The sequence below is a fragment of the Artemia sp. Qi Xiang Cuo genome, chromosome 4, assembly GCF_049724085.1.
Source record: "Artemia sp. Qi Xiang Cuo chromosome 4, ASM4972408v1, whole genome shotgun sequence".
Classification (NCBI taxonomy): domain Eukaryota; kingdom Metazoa; phylum Arthropoda; class Branchiopoda; order Anostraca; family Artemiidae; genus Artemia; species Artemia sp. Qi Xiang Cuo.
Window position 1 is genome coordinate 56,319,216 of NC_142797.1, and position 23,488 is coordinate 56,342,703.

At 33.5% G+C, this 23,488-nt stretch overlaps 1 protein-coding gene across 1 annotated transcript in view; it reads right to left on the reverse strand.

Moving 5' to 3' along the window:
- LOC148953262 (transient-receptor-potential-like protein) overlaps window positions 1-23,488 on the reverse strand; it is a 158,493-nt gene that overhangs the window by 56,219 nt on the left and 78,786 nt on the right. The gene's annotated exons all lie outside the window — the stretch shown is intronic.

Genomic DNA, 23,488 nt, shown 5'->3' on the forward strand with positions numbered 1-23,488 from the left:
TAATTTTTCAAATTTTATTTTGAATTTCTTTCATTGAAATGCAACAGTTGGAATATTTCAGTAGTGTTTTGTCTTGGTTTAACTTGTCACAGTTACATCCTCTTGATTTTTCAAAGTTCATTTTGAATTTTTACATTCTCTTGATTTTTAAAAGTTCATTTTGAATTTATTTCGTGAAATGCAATAGTTGGAATATTTCAGTAGTTTTTTGTCGTGGTTTACCATATCACAGTTAAATTATCTTGATGTTTCAAATTTCATTTTGAATTTCTTTCGTGAAATGAAAGAGTTGGAATATTTCAGTAGCGTTTTGTCGTGGTTTACCTTGTCACAGTTACATTCTCTTGATTTTTCAAAGTTCATTTTGAATTTCTTTCCTTGAAATGCAAGAGTTGGAATATTTCAGTAGTGTCTTGTCGTGGTTTACCTTGTCATAGTTACATTCTCTTTATTCGTAAAAGTTCATTTTTGGATTTCTTTCATTGAAATGCAAGCGTTGGAATATTTCAATAGTGTTTTGTTATGGTTTACCTTGTCACAGTTAAATTCTCTTGATTTTTCAAGGTTCATTTTGGATTTCATTACGTGAAATGCAAGAGTTGGAATATTTCAGTAGTGTTTGGTCATGGTTTACCTTGTCACAGTTACATTCTCTTCATTTGTCAAAAGTCATTTTTGGATTTCTTTCGTTGAAATGCAAGAGTTGGAATATTTCACTAGTATTTTGTTATGGTTTACCTTGTCACAGTTACATTCTCTTGATTTTTCATATTTCATTTTTGGATTTCTGTCGTTGAAATGCAAGAGTTGGAATATTTCAGTAGTGTTATGTTATGGTTTACCTTGTCACAGTTACATTCTCTTGATTTTTCAAAGTTCATTTTGGATTTTATTCCTTGAAATGCAAGAGTTGGAATATTTCAGTTGTGTTTTTTCGTGGTTTACCTTGTCACAGTTATATTCTCTTGATTTTTCAAAGTTCATTTTGAATTTTTACATTCTCAGATTTTTCAAAGTTCATTTTGAATTTCTTTCGTTGAAATGCAAGAGTTGGAATATTTTAGTAGTGTCTTGTCTTGGTTTACCTTGTCACAGTTACATTCCCTTAATTTTTCAAAGTTCATTTTGAATTTCTTTCGTTGAAACGCAAGAGTTGGAATATTTCAGTTGTGTTTTGTTGTACTTTACCTTGTCACAGATACATTCTCTTGATTTTTCAAAGTTCATTTTGAATTTCTTTCATTGAAATGCAAGAGTTGGAATATTTTATCAGTGTCTTGTCGTAGTGTACCTTGTCACAGTTACATTCTCTTGATTTTTCAAAGTTCATTTTGGATTTCATTTGTTAAAATGCAAGATGTGGAATATTTAAGTTGTGTTTTTATCGTGGTTTACCTTGTCATAGTTACATTCTCTTGATTTTTTTCAAAGTTCATTTTGGATTTCTTTAGTTGAAATGCTAGAGTTGGAGTATTTCAGTAGTGTTTTGTTGTGCTTTACCTTGTCACAGTTACATTCTCTTGATTTTTCAAAGTTCATTTTGAATTTCTTTCATGAAATGCAAGAGTTGGAATATTTCAGTAGTGTTTTATCGTGGTTTACTTTGTCTCAGTTACATTCTATTGATTTTTCAAAACTCATTTTTGATTTTTTTCCTTGATATGCAAGATTTGGAACATTTCAGTAGTGTTTTGTCATGTTTTACCTTGTCACAGTTACATTCCCATGTTTTTTAAAAGTTCATTTTTGATTTCTTGCCTTGAAATGCAAAAGATGGAATATTTCAGTAGTGTTTTGTCATGGTTTACCTTGTAGCAGTTACATTCTCTTGATTTTTCAAAAGTTCATTTTTGGATTTCTATCGTTGAAATGCAAGAGTTGGAATATTTCAGTAGTGTTCTGTTATGGTTTACCTTGTTACAGTTACATTCTCTTGATTTTTCAAAGTTCATTTTGGATTTCTTTCCTTGAAATGCAAGAGTTGGAATATTTCAGTAGTGTTTTGTCATGGTTTACCTTGTCAAAGTTACATTCTTTTGTTTTCTCAAAGTTCATTTTGGATTTTTACATTCTCTTAATTTTTAAAAGTTCATTTGGGATTTCTTTCGTGAAATTCAAGAGTTGGAATATTTCAATAGTGTTTTATCATGGTTTACCTTGTCACAGTTACATTTTCTTGATTTTTTAAAGCTCATTTTTAATTTTTTTCCTTAAAATGCAAGAGATTGAATATTCCAGTGTTTAGTTTAATGGATTACCGTGTCATAGCTACATTCTCTTAATTTTTAAAAGTTCATTTTGGATTTACTTCCCTGAAATGCAAGAGTTTTAATGTTTCATTAGTGTTTTTTAATTATTTAATTTGGAACATTTACATTCTCTTTATTTTTTAAAGTTGATTTTTTATTTTAATTCAATGATATGCAAGAGTTTGAATATTTCAGTAGTGTTTTGGAATGGTTTACCTTGTCACAGTTATTTTCTCTTAATTCGTTAAACTTCATTTTGGATTTCTTTCATTGAAATGCAAGACTTAGATTATTTCAGTAGTGTTTTGTCGTGGTTTACCTTGTCAAAGTTACATTCTCTTAATTTTTCAAAGTTTATTTTGAATTTCTTTCATTGAAATGCAAGAGTTGGAATATTTCAGTAGTGTTTTGTCTTGGTTTAACTTGTCACAGTTACATCTTCTTGATTTTTCAAAGTTCATTTTTTGATTTTTACATTCTCTTGATTTTTCAAAGTTCATTTTGAATTTCCTTTCGTGAAATGCAAGAGTTGGAATATTTCAGGGGTGTTTTGTCATGGTTTACCTTGTCACAGTTACATTCTCTTGATTTCTCAAAGTTCATTTTGAATTTCTTTCCTTGAAATGCAAGAGTTGGAATATTTCAGTGGCGTTTTGTCGTGGTTTACCTTGTCGGAGTTATTTTGTCTTGATTTTTCAAAGTTTTTTTTGTATTTCTTTCCTTGAAATGCAAGAGTTGGAATATTTCAGTAGTGTTTTGTTATGGTTTACGTTGTCACAGTTATATTCTCTTGATTTTTCTAAGTTTATTTGTTGATTTATTTCGTTGAAATGCAAGAGTTGTATTATTTCAGTAGTGTTTTGTTATGGTTTACCTTGTCACAGTTACATTATCTTGATTTTTCAAAGTTCATTTTGGATTTCATTCCTTGAAATGCAAGAGTTGGAATATTTCAGTAGTGTTTTGTCATGGTTTACCTTGTCACAGTTACATTCTCTTCATTTGTCAAAGTTCATTTTTGGATTTCTTTCGTTGAAATGCAAGAGTTGGAATATTTCAGTAGTGTTTTGTTATGGTTTACCTTGTCACAGTTACATTCTCTTGATTTTTCAAAGTTCATTTTGGATTTCATTCCTTGAAATGCAAGAGTTGGAATATTTCAGTAGTGTTTTGTCGTGGTTTACCTTGTCGCAGTTACATTCTCTTGATTTTTCAAAGTTCAATTTGGATATTTACATTTTCAGATTTTTCAAAGTTCATTTTGAAATGCAAGAGTTGGAATATTTCAGTAGTGTCTTGTCGTGGTTTACCTTGTCACAGTTACATTCCCTTAATTTTTCAAAGTTCATTTTGAATTTCTTTCGGTGAAATGCAAGAGTTGGAATATTTCAGTAGTGTTTTGTTGTACTTTACCTTGTCACAGATACATTCTCTTGATTTTTCAAAGTTCATTTTGAATTTCTTTCATTGAAATGCAAGAGTTGGAATATTTTATTAGTGTCTTGTCGTAGTTTACCTTGTCACAGTTACATTCTCTTGATTTTTCAAATTTCATTTTTGATTTCTTTAGTTGAAATGCAATAGTTGGAATATTTCAGTTGTGTTTTTGTCGTGGTTTACCTTGTCACAGTTACTTTCTCTTGATTTTTTAAAGTTCATTTTGAATTTCTTTTGTGAAATGCAAGAGTTGGAATATTTCAGTAGTGTTTTGTCGTCGTTTACCTTGTCACAGTTAAATTTCTTGATTTTTCAAAGTCAATTTTGAACTTCTTTCGTTGAAATGCAAGAGTTGGAATATTTCAGTAGTGTTTTGTCATGGTTTACCGTGTCACAGTTACATTCTCTTGATTTTTTAAATTTCATTGTGGATTTCTTTCATTGAAATGTGTTTTGTTGTGCTTTACCTTGTCACAGTTACATTCTTTTGATTTTTCAAAGTTCAATTTTGATTTCTGTCGTAAAATGCAAGAGTTGGAATATTTCAGTAGGGTTTTGTATTGGTTTACCATGTCACAGTTACATTCTCTTGATTTTTCAAAGTTCATTTTGAATTTCTTTCCTACGTACGCGCGCGTACGTAGGAAAGAACTTCAAAATAAATTTTGAAAAATAAAGAAAATGTAACTGTGACATGGTAAACCACGAAAAAACACTACTGAAATATTCCAACTCTTGCATTTTACGAAAGAAATCCAAAATGAACTTTGAAAAATCAAAAGAATGTAACTGTATAAGGTAAAGCACAACAAAACACTACTGAAATATTCCAACTCTTGCATTTCAACGAAAAAAATCCAAAAAGAACTTTGAAAAATCAAGAGAATGTAACTGTGACAAGGTAAAGCACAACAAAACACATTTCAATGAAAAAAAATCTGAGAATGTAAAAATCCAAAATGAACTTTGAAAAATCAAGAGAATGTAACTGTGACAAGGTAAACCACGACAAAACACTACTGAAATATTCCAACTCTTGCATTTCAAGGAATGAAATCCAAAAATGAACTTCTACAAATCAAGAGAATGTAACTCTGACAAAGTAAACCATGACAAAACACTACTCAAATATTCCAACTCTTGCATTTCAAGGAAAGAAATCCAAAATGAACTTTGAAAAATCCCTAGAATGTAACTGTGACAAGGTAAACCACGACAAAACAATACTGAAATATTCCAACTCTTGCATTTCAAGGGAAAAAATCCAAAATGAACTTTGAAAAATCAAGAGAATGTAACTATGACAAGGTAAACCACGATAAAACACTATTGAAATATTCCATCTCTTGCATTTCACGAAAGAAATTCAAAATTAACTTTGAAAAATCAAGAGAATGTAACTGTGACATGGTGAACCACGACAAAACACTACTGAAATATTCTAATTCTTGCATTTCACGAAAGAAATTCAAAATGAACTTTGAAAAATCAAGAGAATTTAAAAATACAAAATTAAATTTGAAAAATCAAAAGGATGTAACTGTGACAATGTAAACCAAGACAAAACACTACTTAAATATTCCAAGTCTTGCATTTCAACGAAAGAAATTCAAAATGAACTTTGAAAAATTAAGAGAATGTAACTGTGACAAGGTAAACCACGACAAAACACTACTGAAATATTCCAGCTCTTGCATTTTACGAAATAAATCCAAAATGAACTTGGAAAAATCAAGAGAATGTAACTGTGACAAGGTAAACCATAACAAAACACTACTGAAATATTCCAACTCTTGCATTTCAACGAAAGAAATAAAAAATGAACTTTGAAAAATCAAGGGAATGTAACTGTGAAAAGGTAAAGCACAACAAAACACATTTCAATGAAAGAAATCCACAATGAACTTTGAAAAAATCAAGGGAATGTAGCTGTGACAAGGTAAACAATAACAAAACACTACTGAAATATTTCAACTCGTGCATTTCACGAAAGAAATTCAAAATGAACTTTGAAAAATCAAGAGAATGTAGCCGTGACAAGGTAAAGCACGACTAAAACACTACTGAAATATTTCATCTCTTGTATTTCAACGACAGAAATCCAAAATGAACTTTGAAAAATCAAGAGAATGTAACAGTGACAAGGTAAAGCACAACAAGACACTACTGAAATATTCCAACTCTTGCATTTCAACGACAGAAATTGAAAATGAACTTTGAAAAATCTGAGAATGTAAAAATCCAAAATGAACTTTGAAAAATCACGAGAATGTAACTGTAACAAGGTAAACCACGACAAAACACAACTGAAATATTCCAACTCTTGCATTTCAAGGAATGAAATCCAAAATGAGCTTTGAAAAATCAAGAGAATGTAACTGTGACAAGGTAAACCATAACAAAACACTACTGAAATATTCCAACTCTTGCATTTCAACGAAAGAAATCCAAAAATGAAGTTTGACGAATCAAGAGAATGTAACTGTGACAAGGTAAAACACGACAAAACACTACTGAAATATTTCAACTCTTGCATTTCAACGAAAGAAATCCAAAATGAACTTTGTAAAATCAAGAGAATGTAACTGTGACAAGGTAAACCACGACAAAACACTACTGAAATATCCCAACTCTTGCATTTCAAGGAAAGAAATCCAAAATGAACTTTGAAAAATCAAGAGAATGTAACTGTGACAAGGTAAACCACGATATAACACTATTGAAATATTCCAACTCTTGCATTTCTTGAAAGACATTCAAAATGAGCTTTGAAAAATCAAGAGATTGTAACTTTGACAAAGTAAACCACGACAAAACACTACTTATATATTCCAACTCTTGCATTTCACGAAAGAAATTCAAAATGAAATTTGAAAAATCAGGGGAATGTAAAAAGCCAAAATGAACTTTGAAAAATCAAGAGGATATAACCGTGACAAGTTAAACCAAGACAAAACACTACTGAAATATTCCAACTCTTGCATTTCAATGAAAGAAATTCAAAATGAACTTTGAAAAATTAAAAGAATGTAACTGTGACAAGGTAAACCACGACAAAACACTACTGAAATAATCCAACTCTTGCATTTCAATGAAAGAAATCTAAAATGAACTTTGAGAAATCAAGAGAATGTAACTGTGACAAGGTAAACCATAACAAAACACTACTGAAATATTCCAACTCTTGCATTTCAACTAAATAAATAAAAAAATTAACTTTGAAAAATCAAGAGAATGTAACTGTGACAAGGTAAACCACGAAAAAACACTACTGAAATATTCCAACTCTTGCATTTCAAGGAAAGAAATTCAAAATAAACTTTGAAAAATTAAGTTAATGTAACTATGACAAGGTAAACCACGACAAAACACTAATGAAATATTCCAACTCTTGCATTTCAAGGAAAGAAATCCAAAATGAGATTTGAAAAATCGAGAGAATATAACTGTGACAAGGTAAACCATAATAAAACACTATTAAAATATTCCAACTGTTGAATTTCACGAAAGAAATTCAAAATGAACTTTGAAAAATCAAGAGAATGTAACTGTGATATGGTAAACCACGACAAAACACTACTGAAATATTCCAATTCTTGTATTTCACGAAAGAATTTCAAAATGAACTTTGAAAAATCAAGAGAATGTAAAAATCCAAAATAAACTTTGAAAAATCAAGAGAATATTACTGTGACAAGGTAAACCATGACAAAACACTACTGAAATATTCCAACTCTTGCATTTCAATGAAAGAAATCCAAAATGAACTTTGAAAAATCAAGAGAATGTAACTGTGACAAGGTAAACCCTAACAAAACACTACTGAAATATTCCAACTCTTGCATTTCAAGGAAGGAAATCCAAAATGAACTTTGAAAAATCAAGAGAATGTAAGTATGACAAGGTAAACCACGACAAAACACTAATGAAATATTCCAACTTTTGCATTTCAATGGAAGAAATCCAAAATGAACTTTGAAAAATCAACAGAATATAGCTGTGACAAGGTAAACCACGACAAAACACTACTGAAATATTCCAACTCTTGCATTTCAAGGAAAGAAATCCAAAATGAACTTTGAAAAATCAAGAGAATGTAACTATGACAAGGTAAACCACGACAAAACATTACTGAAATATTCCAACTCTTGCATTTCAACGAAAGAAATCCAAAAATGAATTTTTGAAAAATAAAGAGAATGTAACTGTGACAAGGTAAACCACGACAAAACACTACTGAAAATTTCCAACTCTTGCATTTCAAGGAAGGAAATCCAAAATGAACTTTGAAAATCAAGAGAATGTAACTATGACAAGGTAAACCACGACAAAACACTACTGAAATATTCCAACTCTTGCATTTCAAGGAAAGAAATCCAAAATGAACTTTGAAAAATCAAGAGAATATAACTGTGACAGGGTAAACCACGATAAAACACTACTGAAATATTCCAACTCTTGCATTTCATGAAAGAAATTCAAAATGAACTTTGAAAAATCAAGAGAATGTAACTGTGACAAGGTAAAACACTATAAAACACAAATTAAATATAACAACTCTTGCATTTCACTAAAGAAATTCAAAATTAACTTTTAAAAATAAAGATCATGTAACAGTGGCAATATAAAGTACAACGAGACACTACTGAAATATTCCAACTCTTGCATTTCAACGAAAGAAATCCAAAATGAACTTTGAAAAAAATCATGAAAATGTAACTGTGACAAGGTAAAGCACATCAAGACACTACTGAAATATTCCAACTTTTGCATTTCAACGAAAATAATTCAAAATGAACTTTGAAAAATTAGGAGAATGTAACTGTGACAAGGTAAATCACGACAAAACACTACTGAAATAATCCAACTCTTGCATTTCAATGAAAGAAATTCAAAACGAACTTTGAAAAATCAAGAGAATGTAAAAATCCAAAATAAACTTTTAAAAATCAAGAGAATTTAACTGTGACAAGGTAAATCACGACAAAACACTACTGAAATATTCCAACTCTTGCATTTCAACGAGAGAAATCCAAAATGAACTTTGAAAAATCAAGATAATGTAACTGTAACAAGGTAAAGCACAACAAAACACTACTGAAATATTCTAACTCTTGCATTTCAATGAAAGAAGTCCAAAATGAACTTTGAAAAATCAAGAGAATGTAACTTCGACAAGGTAAACCACGACAAAACACTACTGAATTTAAGTATGTTTCATCTCATTCGAAGACATGTAAGAAAAAGTTGAAAAAATATATAATTTTAAAAAGAAAATAAAAAAAAAATGGGGAGGGGGGGGCAAAAAGTTGTAGGGAGGGGGCGCCCTTCGAGTTTGGGGATAGGGGAACTTTGGAGGGTTGACGTCCCTGGTGGTTAGGGTCGTTGGTGCTTATGATCCATGATGGTTCAAACTCATGTATACCTCACTACTTGATCTGTAGGGATTTCTATGGATTGTTCTGAATTTATTTATTAAAATTCTTTTCTTGCCATCTAGATCTCTGTTAGTATCAAATTTTTAGTTTACTATAATGTTAAAATCTATTTAAATTGATAACACTGTTAAAACGCAACATCTGTATTATACAGAACACATCAAAGAAGTAAAGCTAGGTCAAGTTATAAGACCATTTTATCATCATTAACCGGTTCCATAGATTGATATTTTTCCAAATTTATTATAAATAAGGTATGAATTAACATGCTCTTCAGGGTTACCTTAACTGCTAATCACTTTAACCCTTTTTTTCTCCATCTTCATACGATCCAATTTGCAAATGTTATCTAGCTCTGTTTTTTTTCCTATTATTCAAATAAGGTCGTTCGTACAGTCAAACTCGTGAATTCCTTATCCCTTTTTTTCTCCACCTTCATAACATCCAATCACTAATTAGAATCATTCACGCTCCTGTTATTCAAACTTTAATTTATATCGTTTGTATAGTCGAATTCGCGAATCCCTTATCCCTTTTTTGCAAATGTCAATCAAACAATTCTAGACATGTTACATTCTTAATCAAACTACTCTCGAGTTAATGTGGTAAAGCTTTCTAATTTAGTAAAATATTAATTGAGTAAAAATATATTAAGACGCAAAAACAAAGTTTCAAAATACCACTTTTTAAGATAAAGATACAAATCGTAGAATGTATGGGCTTGGAGGGAACTTGCTCAATAACCAATTTCCTGGCTAAATGCGTCAATTTACCGGAAGGACGTGGTTAGGTTTTTCACATATATACCCCGATTTTTGAGACTGAAGGCAGACTTTTTGACTTGCCGGGTGAACCTCTGCTCGTTTGTTTTCTCATTAGAAATACCTTGGACTTTGTTGGATCATTGTAAGTGTCTGTATCTTATTTATATATTATTGTTGTTTTTGAGACTTGTGGTCTACATGGGACAGCCAGTCCCAGTAGATAGAATATATCCGATTATATTATATGTTAAATGAATAAAAGTATTGTATTTTAGAAAACCTTTCTACGATCTACTTTTAGCCTCTCGAACATACCCAGTCGGAACGCCTCATTAGTTCGGTCATAGCCTAAGGCACGCTACCAAAGTTTATTTACCTTAGGGCCAGAGTTTATCTCCCCTATAAAGGGAAAATAAAGGCATCTACAACTACAACCCCCAATTACTATAGAATAACACTTCACAACAACTGGTGGTCGCTAGAAAAACTGGGTCGAGAAGGCTAAATACAAATAGTAGATTGAAATAAAATGGTATTACCAGAGGAAAAAATGACTTTCCTATCAACAGTACTTGAAATTGCAAAAATTATACCAGAATACACGGGAAATCAGATGTAGATGAATTTATCAAAAAATTAAAAATTTTCGAAGAACTAACAGAATTGTTTGAAGATAAGGGCAAAGAGCAATGCGTTGCGTCTATATTAAAGGAAAGCACCCTTGAACATTTTGAGGCAATTAAGGAAAAAGAGCCAAAGGACATCAGTACTCTAATTGAATCTTTTAAAATAAGATTCATTGAGACAAGCATCTCCGAGAGGCTAAGAACAGAGGTAGTCACATTCGATACCTCAACTAGTATGCAGACACAATTTGTAGATCCGTCTGTTTACGATTAGAAAAATGCGGAAATGACGAGACGGTACAGAAAGTACAAATATTTAACTTTACGTGAGGGTTACCAAAACAGTTATTAAGACTAATATTATCGCGAAAACCTGAAATTTTAGAGCAGGCTATAATACTAGTCGAAACAGAGGTAAAAATTGACGAGGCTATGAAAAAGTGCGACCAAATGTCAATAAATAACACAGGAGCCCAAGAAAATATAAAATATGAAAGAGGACAGAAAAGGGTGAACTTTGAAGAGCCAAATCGTGAACCAAAATGGCGCGACGGAGGCCGAGGGTCGCCGTCTAGGGAGATAGCAGACAATTTCCACGACCTTGAGAGATTAGCAGCTAATAATTATAGAAAATATGGGCACCCTCCCCCACCAAAGACTCATAGTTGGGGAACCAACAAGGACAGATCAAAAACATTCACAAATAACCAGGAAACAAACGAACAAATTAAGAGAAAATTTTATTGCTATTATTGCAGCAAACCAAACCACTATGCAGCAGATTGCTGGCATAGAATACGAAAAGAAGGCCAGACGTACAAGATAAGACACCAATTCAGAACGTAGGGGGACATAAATTTAGAAAGGCAGGAAACAAATAATACTTGGCAACCACCTAATAATATTCCTGAATTTAGGCCTAGGAGGCAGACGGTTAATAATACCCAGGATCAAAGTAGCAGCGCTGAATAAAACTGGGATAATCCCAGAAATTTTTAGCCAAACAGTGGGCATTTAAACGCAGAAACCAGCCTGTAAGGGTCGACAGAGCTTTTTCCTTACAAAGACCCCTATATAGTTTAGAATGTTGTGATACAAATGCAAATAATAATAATCTACCGATTCTGCGTTGTTTTAAAATTGAGTGTTTTCAAAATTTACCATGTTTACTAGATACAGGCACATCTAAATCATTAATTCGAGAGGAAGTCTTTAATAGGTTTCCTCCTAGTGTCAAAAATCGAGTAAGCAGATGCCAAAATACCCTAAAATCAGTGACAGGGCACAAGCTGACAATTTTGGGAGAATGTCCACTAAAATTTAGTGCAGGGGATAAAGAAATAACAGTAACAGTAATAATATGCAAGCATCTACCATTGCCTTGTTTTCTAAGAGTAGATGTCATCAGAAAGTTTGGAATTTTATGGGAACTCATATCATATACAATCACAATAAACCAGGCAAATGAAGGTAATTGGCAAATTTGCTTAATAACAAATACAGAAAGTTAAGTTTCAAATAGTAACCAAAAAATAAGTGGAAAAGTCACAATAGAAGGGGGACCAACAGCTAAAGTCCTAGATGCACTAAATGAAAAAGAGGGAAAGGTTAAAACAATTAATGCCATAATGGGGGGGTAAACCATAAAAGAATACCCAATGATTTTCGTGGAAAATCAAGTTATAAAAATTGAAAATGGTATAACATACTTAAAACTATCAAATCTCATTAATTCAAACATGCAAATCAAACAGTTGGTAATTTGATATATTGAATAAATTTCGGAGTAGGATATACAACCGAGAAACGATAAAGACGAGAGAATCAGCTTCACCCACCTCGAATGTATTTGACTATGATCAACATACCCCCCAAACGATTCTTCACTAGCGAAAAATGATTTTTTGCAACAATTTAACTTAAACATTTACCGAAAACATAAAAACTAGGGTGGACAGTATTCTTTGGGATTTTAAATGGACTTTTGCAAAACACAAAGCAGATTACGGATTAACTCACTTAATCACGCACAAGATATCAACAGAGGGCCCTCCAATCCAAAAGTCACCGTATAAAACACCTTATTATTTAAAGCCATGGCTAGAAAGCCAAATAAAAGAAATGGAAGATCAGGGTATAATTAAAGAAAGCATTAGTGATTGGTGTTTTCCATAAGTGATAGTCAGAAAAAAAGATAGTACCTGGAGACTATGTATAGACTTCAGAGCACTAAACATCATCACGGTTAAAGACGTAATGAAGTTACCAAGAATTGGTTCGATTTTAGATGCGTTAGGAGGTTAAAAATATTACACTAGTTTTGATTTAATAGCAGGATTTTGGCAAATCACTTTAGATGCAGAAACTAAGCATAAGGCTACAGTAATCTTAGACGATGGCAGAACCATCACATTTGAACATATACCAATTGGCTTATCATTTAGTCCTAATTGTTTCAGTAAGCTAATGAATTTGGTGTTAAAAGATATCGAACCAGGAAGGAAAAAAGATACCTTGGCTTATTTAGATGATGTAATTCTGTTTAATGAAAAATTGGAAGACCACTTGATCGGACTTAGAAAAATATTGGAAAAGTTTGAAAAAGCTGGCTTAAAATTAAAACCAGAAAAGTTAAAAATAGTGGTACCAAAATTAGTATTTCTTGGACACCTGATAAACCAAGGTACTATTTCACCAAATCAAGAAAAATTTAACGTCATAGAAAATTTACAGCCTCCTAAAGATAAAAAAAGCTGCATATCAGTTTGTGGGCTATTAAGCTATTTCAGACGATATATTAAAAATTATGCCACAATAGCACAACCTTTGACGAACCTTTTAAAGAAATCAGGTAAATTCGAATGCTCAGAGGACGCAAAAAAAGCGCTAAATGAAATAAATAGGCAACTATTACTGGCACCAATACTTAAATTACCAGATTCGTCACAAAACTTCTGTTTGCAAACAGATGCTTCAGGGTACGGTATTGTGGCCATATACTCAAATATTAATCCCGAAGGAGGAAAATCAATAGTTTAATACGCCAGTAGGTCACTGACGGAGGCCGAACAAGAATAATCGAGAGTCGAAAGAGAACGATTAGCAGTTGTAGTATTTAGCAGTTACTTCGAAAAAAATTTATATTAAGAGTAGACCAAAAATCATTAGTTTGGCTACATACGATGCAAAATACTTCAGCCCGGCTGACACGGTGGATACTGCGTCTGCAAGCATATTCATATTCTCCAATATATATAAAGGGCCATACAAATATTTTACCAGACTATTTATCACGAAATCCAGATAAGAAAGAAAATGTGATAGCAACCATCCAGAACGAACTGGAAGGGGTAGAATTACTGTCTAATGAAAATATTTCAAAGCATCAAAATAAAGATGATTTTTGTTTAGCAATGAAATCCTTTTTATCAAAAGGAACAGAACTGCCAGAGCACTTTAAACATTTTTTAAAGGACTAAGACAATTTTGATCTGGACGAAAGTAAAAATCTTCTAGTAAGATACCATAGACCATCACAAGAATATAGAAAAAATGACTTTAAAATTATTCCAGTAATTCCAAAATATCTGGAAGGAGATGTTTTACAGATGGCACATGCAACAATTGGCTGTCACATGGGAGAAAAAAAAACTATGGGGAGGCTGAAGGGAGATTTTTATTTTCCAAAAATGTACTCAAAAGTAAAAGCTTTTATACAAAGCTGCCAAGAGGGCGCCAAACAAAAGTCGCCAACAAAGATCCCTAGGGCTGAATTAGGTCAATACCCCACCCCTTCAGCGGTAGGAGAAATAATGTCAATACGCGTTTTAGGATCCGGGGGAAGTTTACCAGTTACCAGGAAAGGAAACAAGTGTGTACTCACTATAGTCAACCATTTTAATTCATATTTTTGCGCTTTTCAATTAAAGAAGAAAAGACAAAAACCATTGCAAAAGTTTTGGTAAATCGCCTATTTTTGAAACAAGGGATATTCCCTAGATTTTTACTTAGTGACAATGGGCCATGTTTTAGAGCCAAATTATTAGAAGAAATAACACACGATATTGGGGTTAGACAATGGTTTACGTCGTCATACCTTGCAGCCGCCAATGGGAAGATTGAACGCCATTATAGGGAATTAGTTTATAGGCTGGGAATCTTGCTTATATTCAAGAGAGGAAAATAAAAAGTGGGATGAAAATTTACCATTTGTATTCTTTGAAAAAAATACAGCTTTTTCACGTACTTTAAAAGAAACGCAATTTTTTTGCAACATATAAGAGATCCCAGAATTTGTTTAAATGAAATACAAAACGACAGAATATATTACAACTTAGACCAATATAAGCAAGAGATGGTAATGCGAATGAAAAAGCTATGGAACAAGTTAAAGACAATCTGGAAGATGCGAAAACAGAACAAAAAGAAAAATAAGACAGAAAAAGCAAAAATAAAACGAGTTACTGTATAGGAGATTTGGTTTATGTTCACAAAACGAATCTAGAAGAAAAAAAAGTTAAAACCGAAATGGGACGGACCTTATAGGATTACAAAAATTCTACCAAATAACTTAACATATGTTCTAAAACATAAGCATAAGGAAAAGGAAGAAGTAATACACCATAATAGAATGAAAAAGGGATATTTTTCAAAACCGTGGAAAACAGAGCCTATATTTTCAGAAGAAGAAATAGAAGACACGATCTCACCAGTATATATCAGAAGACCATATGAATTTTATGACCTTTTTAATGACCACAACAGTTGGGAGAAGTGGAAGGAATATTTAGCACAGACTTGGCTGCAAACTTTCCACAAAAAAAAAAAGAAAAGTTCAATATACATCGGATACAAGCGATGAAAGTGACATAGAAGAGCCTCAAACACAACCTACTGGTTTAAGACATAATAAACCAGAGGTTAAATCCAAAGAGGAAGAAAAATTGGAAGAAACCAAAGAATTATCTGATTTTCATACACTAGACTCACCTACAATCGTAGCGCAAAAATGGCTTTTGGAACAAACGCCATCTACCAGACGTGAGCTAACAGAATGTGACACCGAAAATTCTTCGACAGAAACCTATATAGCTAAACCTGGGCCATCGTCAAGAAAACCTTCTTTGAGAGAAAAATTATGGAGAACAGTGAAGAAACCAAAGGGGCAGCAAGAAGTTCCTTTGTCGGCAGCACAAGTCGCCAAAACACTTATGAAAAAAGCCAAACATCAAGAGAAACAACGATTAAAGAGATTTTGACGAGGCAACAAAACAGCACTCGGAATCAGAACCTTGTAAGTCACACTATAGGAACCACGGAAAACCTTGCGAATATTATAAAGAAAAAAGGCAAAAATTTGGAGTCCAAAACTCGGACCAGGAAACGGAGAAAGGCAGAACAAGCGCAGCCCCCAGTAGATTAATATTTGAATAAAACAATAATAAAAAAAAATAATAAATATTAAATAAAAATCAAACGAGTATAAAAGCCCCTAATATCTATTATGAACGTCACATTCCAACGCCAAATTATTATTTCCGATCGGAAGTGACATCGTAGGTTCCTGCAACAAATTTTGTTTCCAATATGAGATAAGACTTCGCGAGCGGTGAAATGTCAAGATTGGCAAAACGAATTAGGCTTCGTTTCATAGAAAAAGGAAAATAAGTAAGGCCACGTAATTTTTAAATGGGTGTAGTAAACCTAATTAAATTATACATATTTAGAATCAGCATTAAAATGCAATTATATTTATATGCATATTGAAAAAAAAATTATTTTTTTTTCGGGGGGGATAATTAAAAAAAAACGAAGGAGGGTGGTTTACTGAAATAGGGTCATAGAAAGCTAGCAAATTTGGAGTTGAGATCAACCACGGCTGGCCTCTCGTTGTTAAGTACATGCAATGCATCTACTGACCTTTGACTCTCTGAGGGAACATTTTCAGTCGAATTTGAAAAAAAAATTGTTTTGAAGAATTTTAAAATAATTGTAATAGGAAAAACAGCGAGAGTTTACATTAAGTGCGCGCTACATGTACAAGCTAGCTGTAGTCTTATTATAATTAGTTATAGTCTAATATGATATTTTTTTATTAGTTACAAATGGTAAAAAGAAAAAAAATGAAATTTTAAAGAAGCGCTATAAAGCGCTAAGCAACACTTAGAATAAGCTTATAAAGCAAAAAAAAAGTGCGAGGTAAAAGAAACGAAAAGCAATATAAAAATAAATTATTACCTAAAAACTTACCAGGAGGTAAAAGCCATGGACAAAATCCATTAAAAATAAGCCAAAAATTAACCCCATCGTCACAAGCAAACCACAGTTCATTGTTCAAGATAATAATTTTAACTCTAGCGATGTATTGGATCTGAGAAAACGAATTGGCACAGACTATCCCTACTTTAAACAATTAGTTTTTAGGTGTGCAAACCCCATCACTCAACCCCCAAGCCGTCGAACCCCAATAGAAACTAAACGTATCCACTTTTTATTTGAAAATAAAATATAACCTTTCACAACAAAAAAACTCGCAGTAATGAACCTAAATTCATTCTTGTAATCCTCCCAGATTCAAAGCTTATCAATAAACCACAGATACAGAACACCGAATTCAAAGTTATTTAGCCTTGCAAGGGAATTTTTGCCTCTCTTTCTTTGGCAAATAAAATATAATTAAAGCTAGGATAAAATTGGCAACCAATATATCGTAAAAATTGCATTTTAAGGAAAAAATGAGAGCTAGCAAATGCAAGGCAAAACTTAATTAAAAGTGCTAAAAAAAATTAGCTGAAAAACTTCAGTACTTTTCTAACACAAAAATTTTAGAGAAAAAAAATTTGAATAATTTCAAAAAATACAGGTTGCAAAAATTAGACATATCGTCTAAGTTAAAAATATAGCCAGACGGAAGTGAAGTAAAAGAAATTGGGTGACAAAAGGACACAAGTTTAAGTCGAAATTTAAGGCAAGACAACTTAAAGTTGGGAAGTTAAAGATAAAACATTTATGTTTGCTTATATTTATTAAAAAAAAAACAAAAAAAAACTACCGTACGTAAAAAAAAGAAATATGGAAATAAGGATATATTCCTTGGAAAAGAACCACCTTTTTACTAAAGGGAAGAGCCTATGGGAAGATTTTAGCTACAAATAAAAAGTGTAGATATACATAATATATTGGTGTGTCTCGTGTTCTTAATAAACCTATTAGCTTGAACAGAATCACAAGGAAAACTGCTGTTGAGCCTACCAGACGCTTTTTTATGGTGATCAAGCACCAAATAGACATTACTGAGGTGAGGGCACAACAAGAAGGTAAAAAGTCAGAAAATTCCATCTCAAGCTTTTTCAAACTGATTTTCAAGCTAAAAATTTAGCTATTGTTGAATAAAATTTTGAAAAAAAAGATATATATTCTTTTAGAAAAGAATAAACCTTGAATATGTGAATTACTACAGTTAAACCTAGTAATATGCAAAAAAAAAAAACTTGTCTCAGGTTTTTGACAACCCTTGAGCACACGTAGGGCGTAGCGCATAGACGTAGTGTGATTTTTTTGCGCATCATAGCGCATAGAATTGTAATTATATTTGCAAACTCGTGTTACTAAGAAATGAACAATAAATCGCTTCCCAGAAAAAAAATCTTTCCTAGACGGAAGTGGAAAGAACCACTTATTATAAAGGCTTATTAGCCTGAACAAAGGGATATCTCATAACTGCTTTAATTATTATGTGATTGATTATATATGTTTTTAAATATTGGTATTATAGGAAACATCAAACCCCAGAGGGAAGAATGTAAGAAACCCTGTCTACACGAAACCAAAATCTCTCGCGAATAAATTAATTAATTTTAAAAAAAGAACTTTTATTTGCAATTATATACAACGGTTGGCACTACGAGTGCATAAATATGAAAAGAAAAGAGCATGATAAATAGTGAAGTGAATTGTTCGCTGTGACAGTAGTAATACTTTTGATTATAATTAAATTGGTATTTTGAGCGTTTTGCTAATGGAAAAAAAAGATTTATAACATATTTTAGTGTTGCCTTTTGAGAAATTTTCTTTGAAAAAAAATGCTTTGTGTATATTTAAATTACTATATAGTGTTTTAAAATAACATTTAAAAACTTTAACCTAATATATTTTTGATAAATGTAGTATCTAAGTTTTGTGACTTTACAATGATTGTGTAATTTTATTACACAATGCTTGTATATATACTATGTTTTTATTTACTTTAAGTTTTAATTAGTGATTTAATGGTATATATAAATGTTTGAAATCGAGTCAATGTATTAATAATTTTTTTTTATTGTAAAATAATCTGTTTAGTATTTAAGTTTGAAAGAATAATCCAGCAAGGAACATACTGTTTCAATTTAAGCGGGATATTATTTTTGTAGCGATTAAAAAAAAAGTGGAGAAAGTAATTAAAGTAACTAACTTTCGAATGCTGAGTGTTTCATTCTACTATGCATTTAAAAATATATACTTTATATTCATACTAATATTAAAATTTATTTTAGAGACAGCCTTAGCTATTTTTTTTTGGAAATGAAATTTTTCATAACATCTGGTATGATCAAGTTCTTATTCTTTTCTTTTATGCTTTGTTGGACAGTATGAGATTTGAAATACAGTTCAAATATGTCCTGATACTATCATCACATACCATGGGAAGTCAAAACATACTTGATCAACTGATATTTGGAAACTATAGCAGAAATACAGACTTTACTAAAGTTCATCAAAAGTGAGATAAAATCAGAACTTAATTTAGGCCTAGAGAATGTACTACATAGCCCAATGGCCTATGTTATTGAAATATGTGAAAATGCTTTGTGAAAATTTAAAAATCAAAATATTATGTGAAATTTACCAAGGCATTTCTAAAACGAAAAATAAACGGTATATCAACCACGTCACACAGATAAATTAAATTATTAAGGTGAATTAAATGTGAACTCAAATGATTCATAAACTTGTATAATATAACTTGAAATCTAATTTAAGCGAAATCAATAATATTAAGTTTAAGCCGCTTGGGGTCAAGTTAAAACAGAAGATGCATATAAGAATGGTAAAAAGAGTATTTTTCAGTCCGAGAGACAGAGGAAAGGAGAAACAAGTATGAATTTCAAATTACAATCCATCGAAAAAAAAGAACATGGCCTATATTGGATCAGAAACATGACCCTAAGAAAACCCATTGAGGGTATATGTACATAATGACCCAAAGTTGGCAGCATAATAGCTGTAAACAAAATTAAATTGATTTTAAAGTAAAATATTGAGAATTGGGACAATTCTTCTTTAAATGGGGAGTATTGTGGTAAAGCTTTCTAATTTAGTGAATTATTAATTGAGTAAAAATATATTAGGACGCAAAAACAAAGTTTCAAAATACTACTTTTTAAGATAAGGAAACAAATCGTGGAATGTGTGGGCTTGGAGGGAACTTGCTCAATAACCAATTTCCTGGATAAATGCGTCAATGTACCGGAAGGACGTGGTTAGGTTTTTCATACATATACCCCGATTTTTGGGACTGAAGGCAGACTTTTTGACTTGCCGGGTGAACCTCTGCTCGTTTGTTTTCTCATTAGAAATACCTTGGACTTTGTCAGATCATTGTAAGTGTCTGTATCTTATTTATATATTATTGTTGTTTTTGAGACTTGTGGTCTACTTGGGACAGCCAGTCCCAGTAGACAGAATATATCCGATTATATTATAAGTTAAATCAATAAAAGTATTGTATTTTAGAAAACCTTTCTACGATCTACTTTTAGCCTCTCGAACATACCCAGTCGGAACGCCTCAGTAGTTCGGTCATAGCCTAAGGCACACTACCAAAGTTTAATTACCTTAGGGCCAGAGTTTATCTCCCCTATAAAGGGAGAATAAAGGCATCTACAACTACAACCCCCAATTACTATAGAATAACACTTCAAAACATTAAAACCAGACCAGTGGGGAATCCCCGCTCGTTTGGAAAGGTATCAAGAAAACATAAACCAAGCAAATCAATAAGTACAAGCTCTGGAAATGTTTTTCCTATACGTCCCAGCAAATAGTATGGTAATTCCTATACGTCCCTTAGAATAGCATGGTCCTATGGCAGTAAGCAAATAGCATGGTCCTATGGCCTCAATCAAATAGCATGGGAATTCCTAAGGGCTCGATAGAAGTATAAGTTAGCACTCTACTACTATGTATTGAGCTTCCAGTTATAGAGGAAGTAATGACACGCGGTGGCGCGTTCGTTCCCGAAAATTCACGTAGGCTACGCAAGATAAATAGTTAATATAGATATTTATCCGAATGTTTCATTTAATTAAGTTGATTCAGTAAATTTTTCATAGAATTGTGTTCAATTATTTAGAACTATGCATCAGCAGTTATGAAGAAAGGGCAGTAGGTCATTGTGTAGACTACGGGGGGGGGGGGGGAGGCTCGATGTCTAAAAAACTGCATTCTAATGCCCAAACCTACTAATTCCCATTGAACCTTAGTAGAGAGGGGTCAGGAGCTCCGAACATGACCACGTGGTTTATGGTTTTTTCACTGAGAATGAAAAAACAGGAATTTTCTCACTTGAAAAAACATGAATTTTGTCACTTTTATGTTTGTTTTCTTGGATGGTCATGTGTGGTGTTCGATTTATGTGATGTTTTTCTCGGATGTCAACATCAAATTATGGATGTTTTATGGTTTTTGTCAGTGAGAATTTGAAAAACAGGAACTTTGTCACATTTATGGATGTCAACAGCAATTCATGTCTGTTTTATGGTTTTCTCAGTGAGAATTTGAAAAACAGGAACTTTCTCACATTTATGTATGTTTTTATGGTTTTCTCAGTGAGAATTAGAAAAACAGGAACTTTCTCACTGAGAAAACCATAAACCACGTGGTGCTGTCACGAGTCAGGACACCTGTGCTGTCGACCTCAATTCACCTATCGTGAATCAATAATTCCCCTTAGAAACAACAAATTAATTTCCCCTTTCTTGACAGATCAATCAATCAATGACATCATCTGTCAGACTTTAAAAATTTTCGCCTAGAAACGATTCTCCAGGAATAGATCCAAATCCTTAATGTCTTTGCCTCGGGAACAGTTCTTTTGGTCGAACTCCAAAGGATATTAATAACCAAAGGCCATGGACACAATTAGGCAAGAAACGTCTTAGCGATGAATTGTTTTAGCGCGCGAAAAGGTTTCCTATTAATTTGAAATGCGTTAGCGCAGAGATGTCAATAACAAAGGAACACGTTGAATTTGCGTTTAGGGATTATTTGGGCGAAACCGTTTTAGACAGGTTATGGACCTATTTCGGCGAAACAGATAGAGACATTTTAAAAGCAGATTTTTGAAGAGATTTTAGAAGAGAATTTAATGGTGAAACTCTGTGGTCGTTATAATACACTAGTTTCATTTGAACAGTGTTGTGAGGTCCTCTAACCCAACCCCAAAGGGTTCCTATCCTCCTACCCCAACCCCGAAGGAAGCCCCCGGTCCTCAAAGGCCCCCCAGGCCCCCAATGGCCCCCCCGGACCCCAAAGGCCATCCCTGTGCTCCAAAGGCCATCCCTGTGCCCCCAAAGGCCCTCCTCCGGTCCCCAAAGGACCATCGAGCTCCCAAAGGACCAACGGGGTCCCAAAGGCCCTCCACCGGTCTCCAAATGTCTCCCAGGCACCCAAAGGCCCTCCCTGTGCCCCCCCCCCCAAAGGCCCATCGAGCTCCCAAAGGACTAACGGGGTCCCAAAGGCCCTCCACCGGTCCCCAAATGTCCCCCAGGCCCCCAACTGCCCCCCGGACCCTCAAAGGCCCCCCAAGCTCCCAAAGGGCCACCGGCGCCCCCAAAGGCCCACCCAGACCCCCAAAGGCCATCCCCGGGCCCCCCAAAGGCCCATCGAGCTCCCAAAGGACCAACGGGGTCCCAAAGGCCCTCCACCGGTCCCCAAATGTCCCCCAGGCACCTAAAGGCCCTCCCTGGGCCCCCCCCCAAAGGCCCATCGAGCTCCCAAAGGACCAACGGGTCCCAAAGGCCATCCACCGGTCCCCAACGGTCACCCCGGCACCCACAGGCCCTCGCAGGGCCCCCCAGGCCCCCCGGGCCCCCAAAGTCCCGCCGGACCCCCCCAGGCCCTCCCGGTGCCCCAAAGGCCCTCCATGTGCCCCCATTCAATTATCAGAAAGTATTGTGACACAATGGATAGAACATATGAAATTATTGATGAACTTGAAGCCTTGGCAGCCACAATTAGCAATGTAATTTATTTTTTCATTTTTTTTTTTCAAAATGAAATTGTTTTCCGTGGTCACCCTCTACTATATTCGGGTAAACCCCCCCCCCCCTATACAAACGTCCCTATATGATGTTTATACTCGATACAAAGTGTAAAATACGCTCTTTTTTCGTTACGTAAACCCCATCCTTCCCTCCCCTCTGTTTACGACCTTAATTCTAGCAAAAAGAAATAATTTTCTTTCGTTAAATTTATGCAATTTTAAGTGTCTATATCCTAGCTAAAAGCGATCATTGACTTCCGTCACTGTTGTTATTAACCGAACCTGGTTTTGACACAAGGCTCTCTGGCACGAGGCCTATAATTAGCTGTCACCCTTTCCCCTCTGTGTTTACGAACGCAGCAGCCAAAGTCAAAAGGAACTGTTTCTCCGTCAAAGTTAAAACACTTTGAGGCAATTGTAATAATTAGGCACAGACGCAATGTGCTATTTTGGAGAACCGGTGAAATCTCGTTATTTTCAAATTAAGATCTAACAATATATTTAGGACATTGGCGAAAGGGGGAGGGGGGCCATGCCTCAATTCTATCGCCATCATTGTAAGGTGAAAACAAACTGTTTCTTCGCGTGAAAAGTAAGGGGGGTGAGTTTAAGAAAAAGATACCTTGCTTTATTATGCGTAAATTGAATAGCATTTTTACCAGATCTTTCG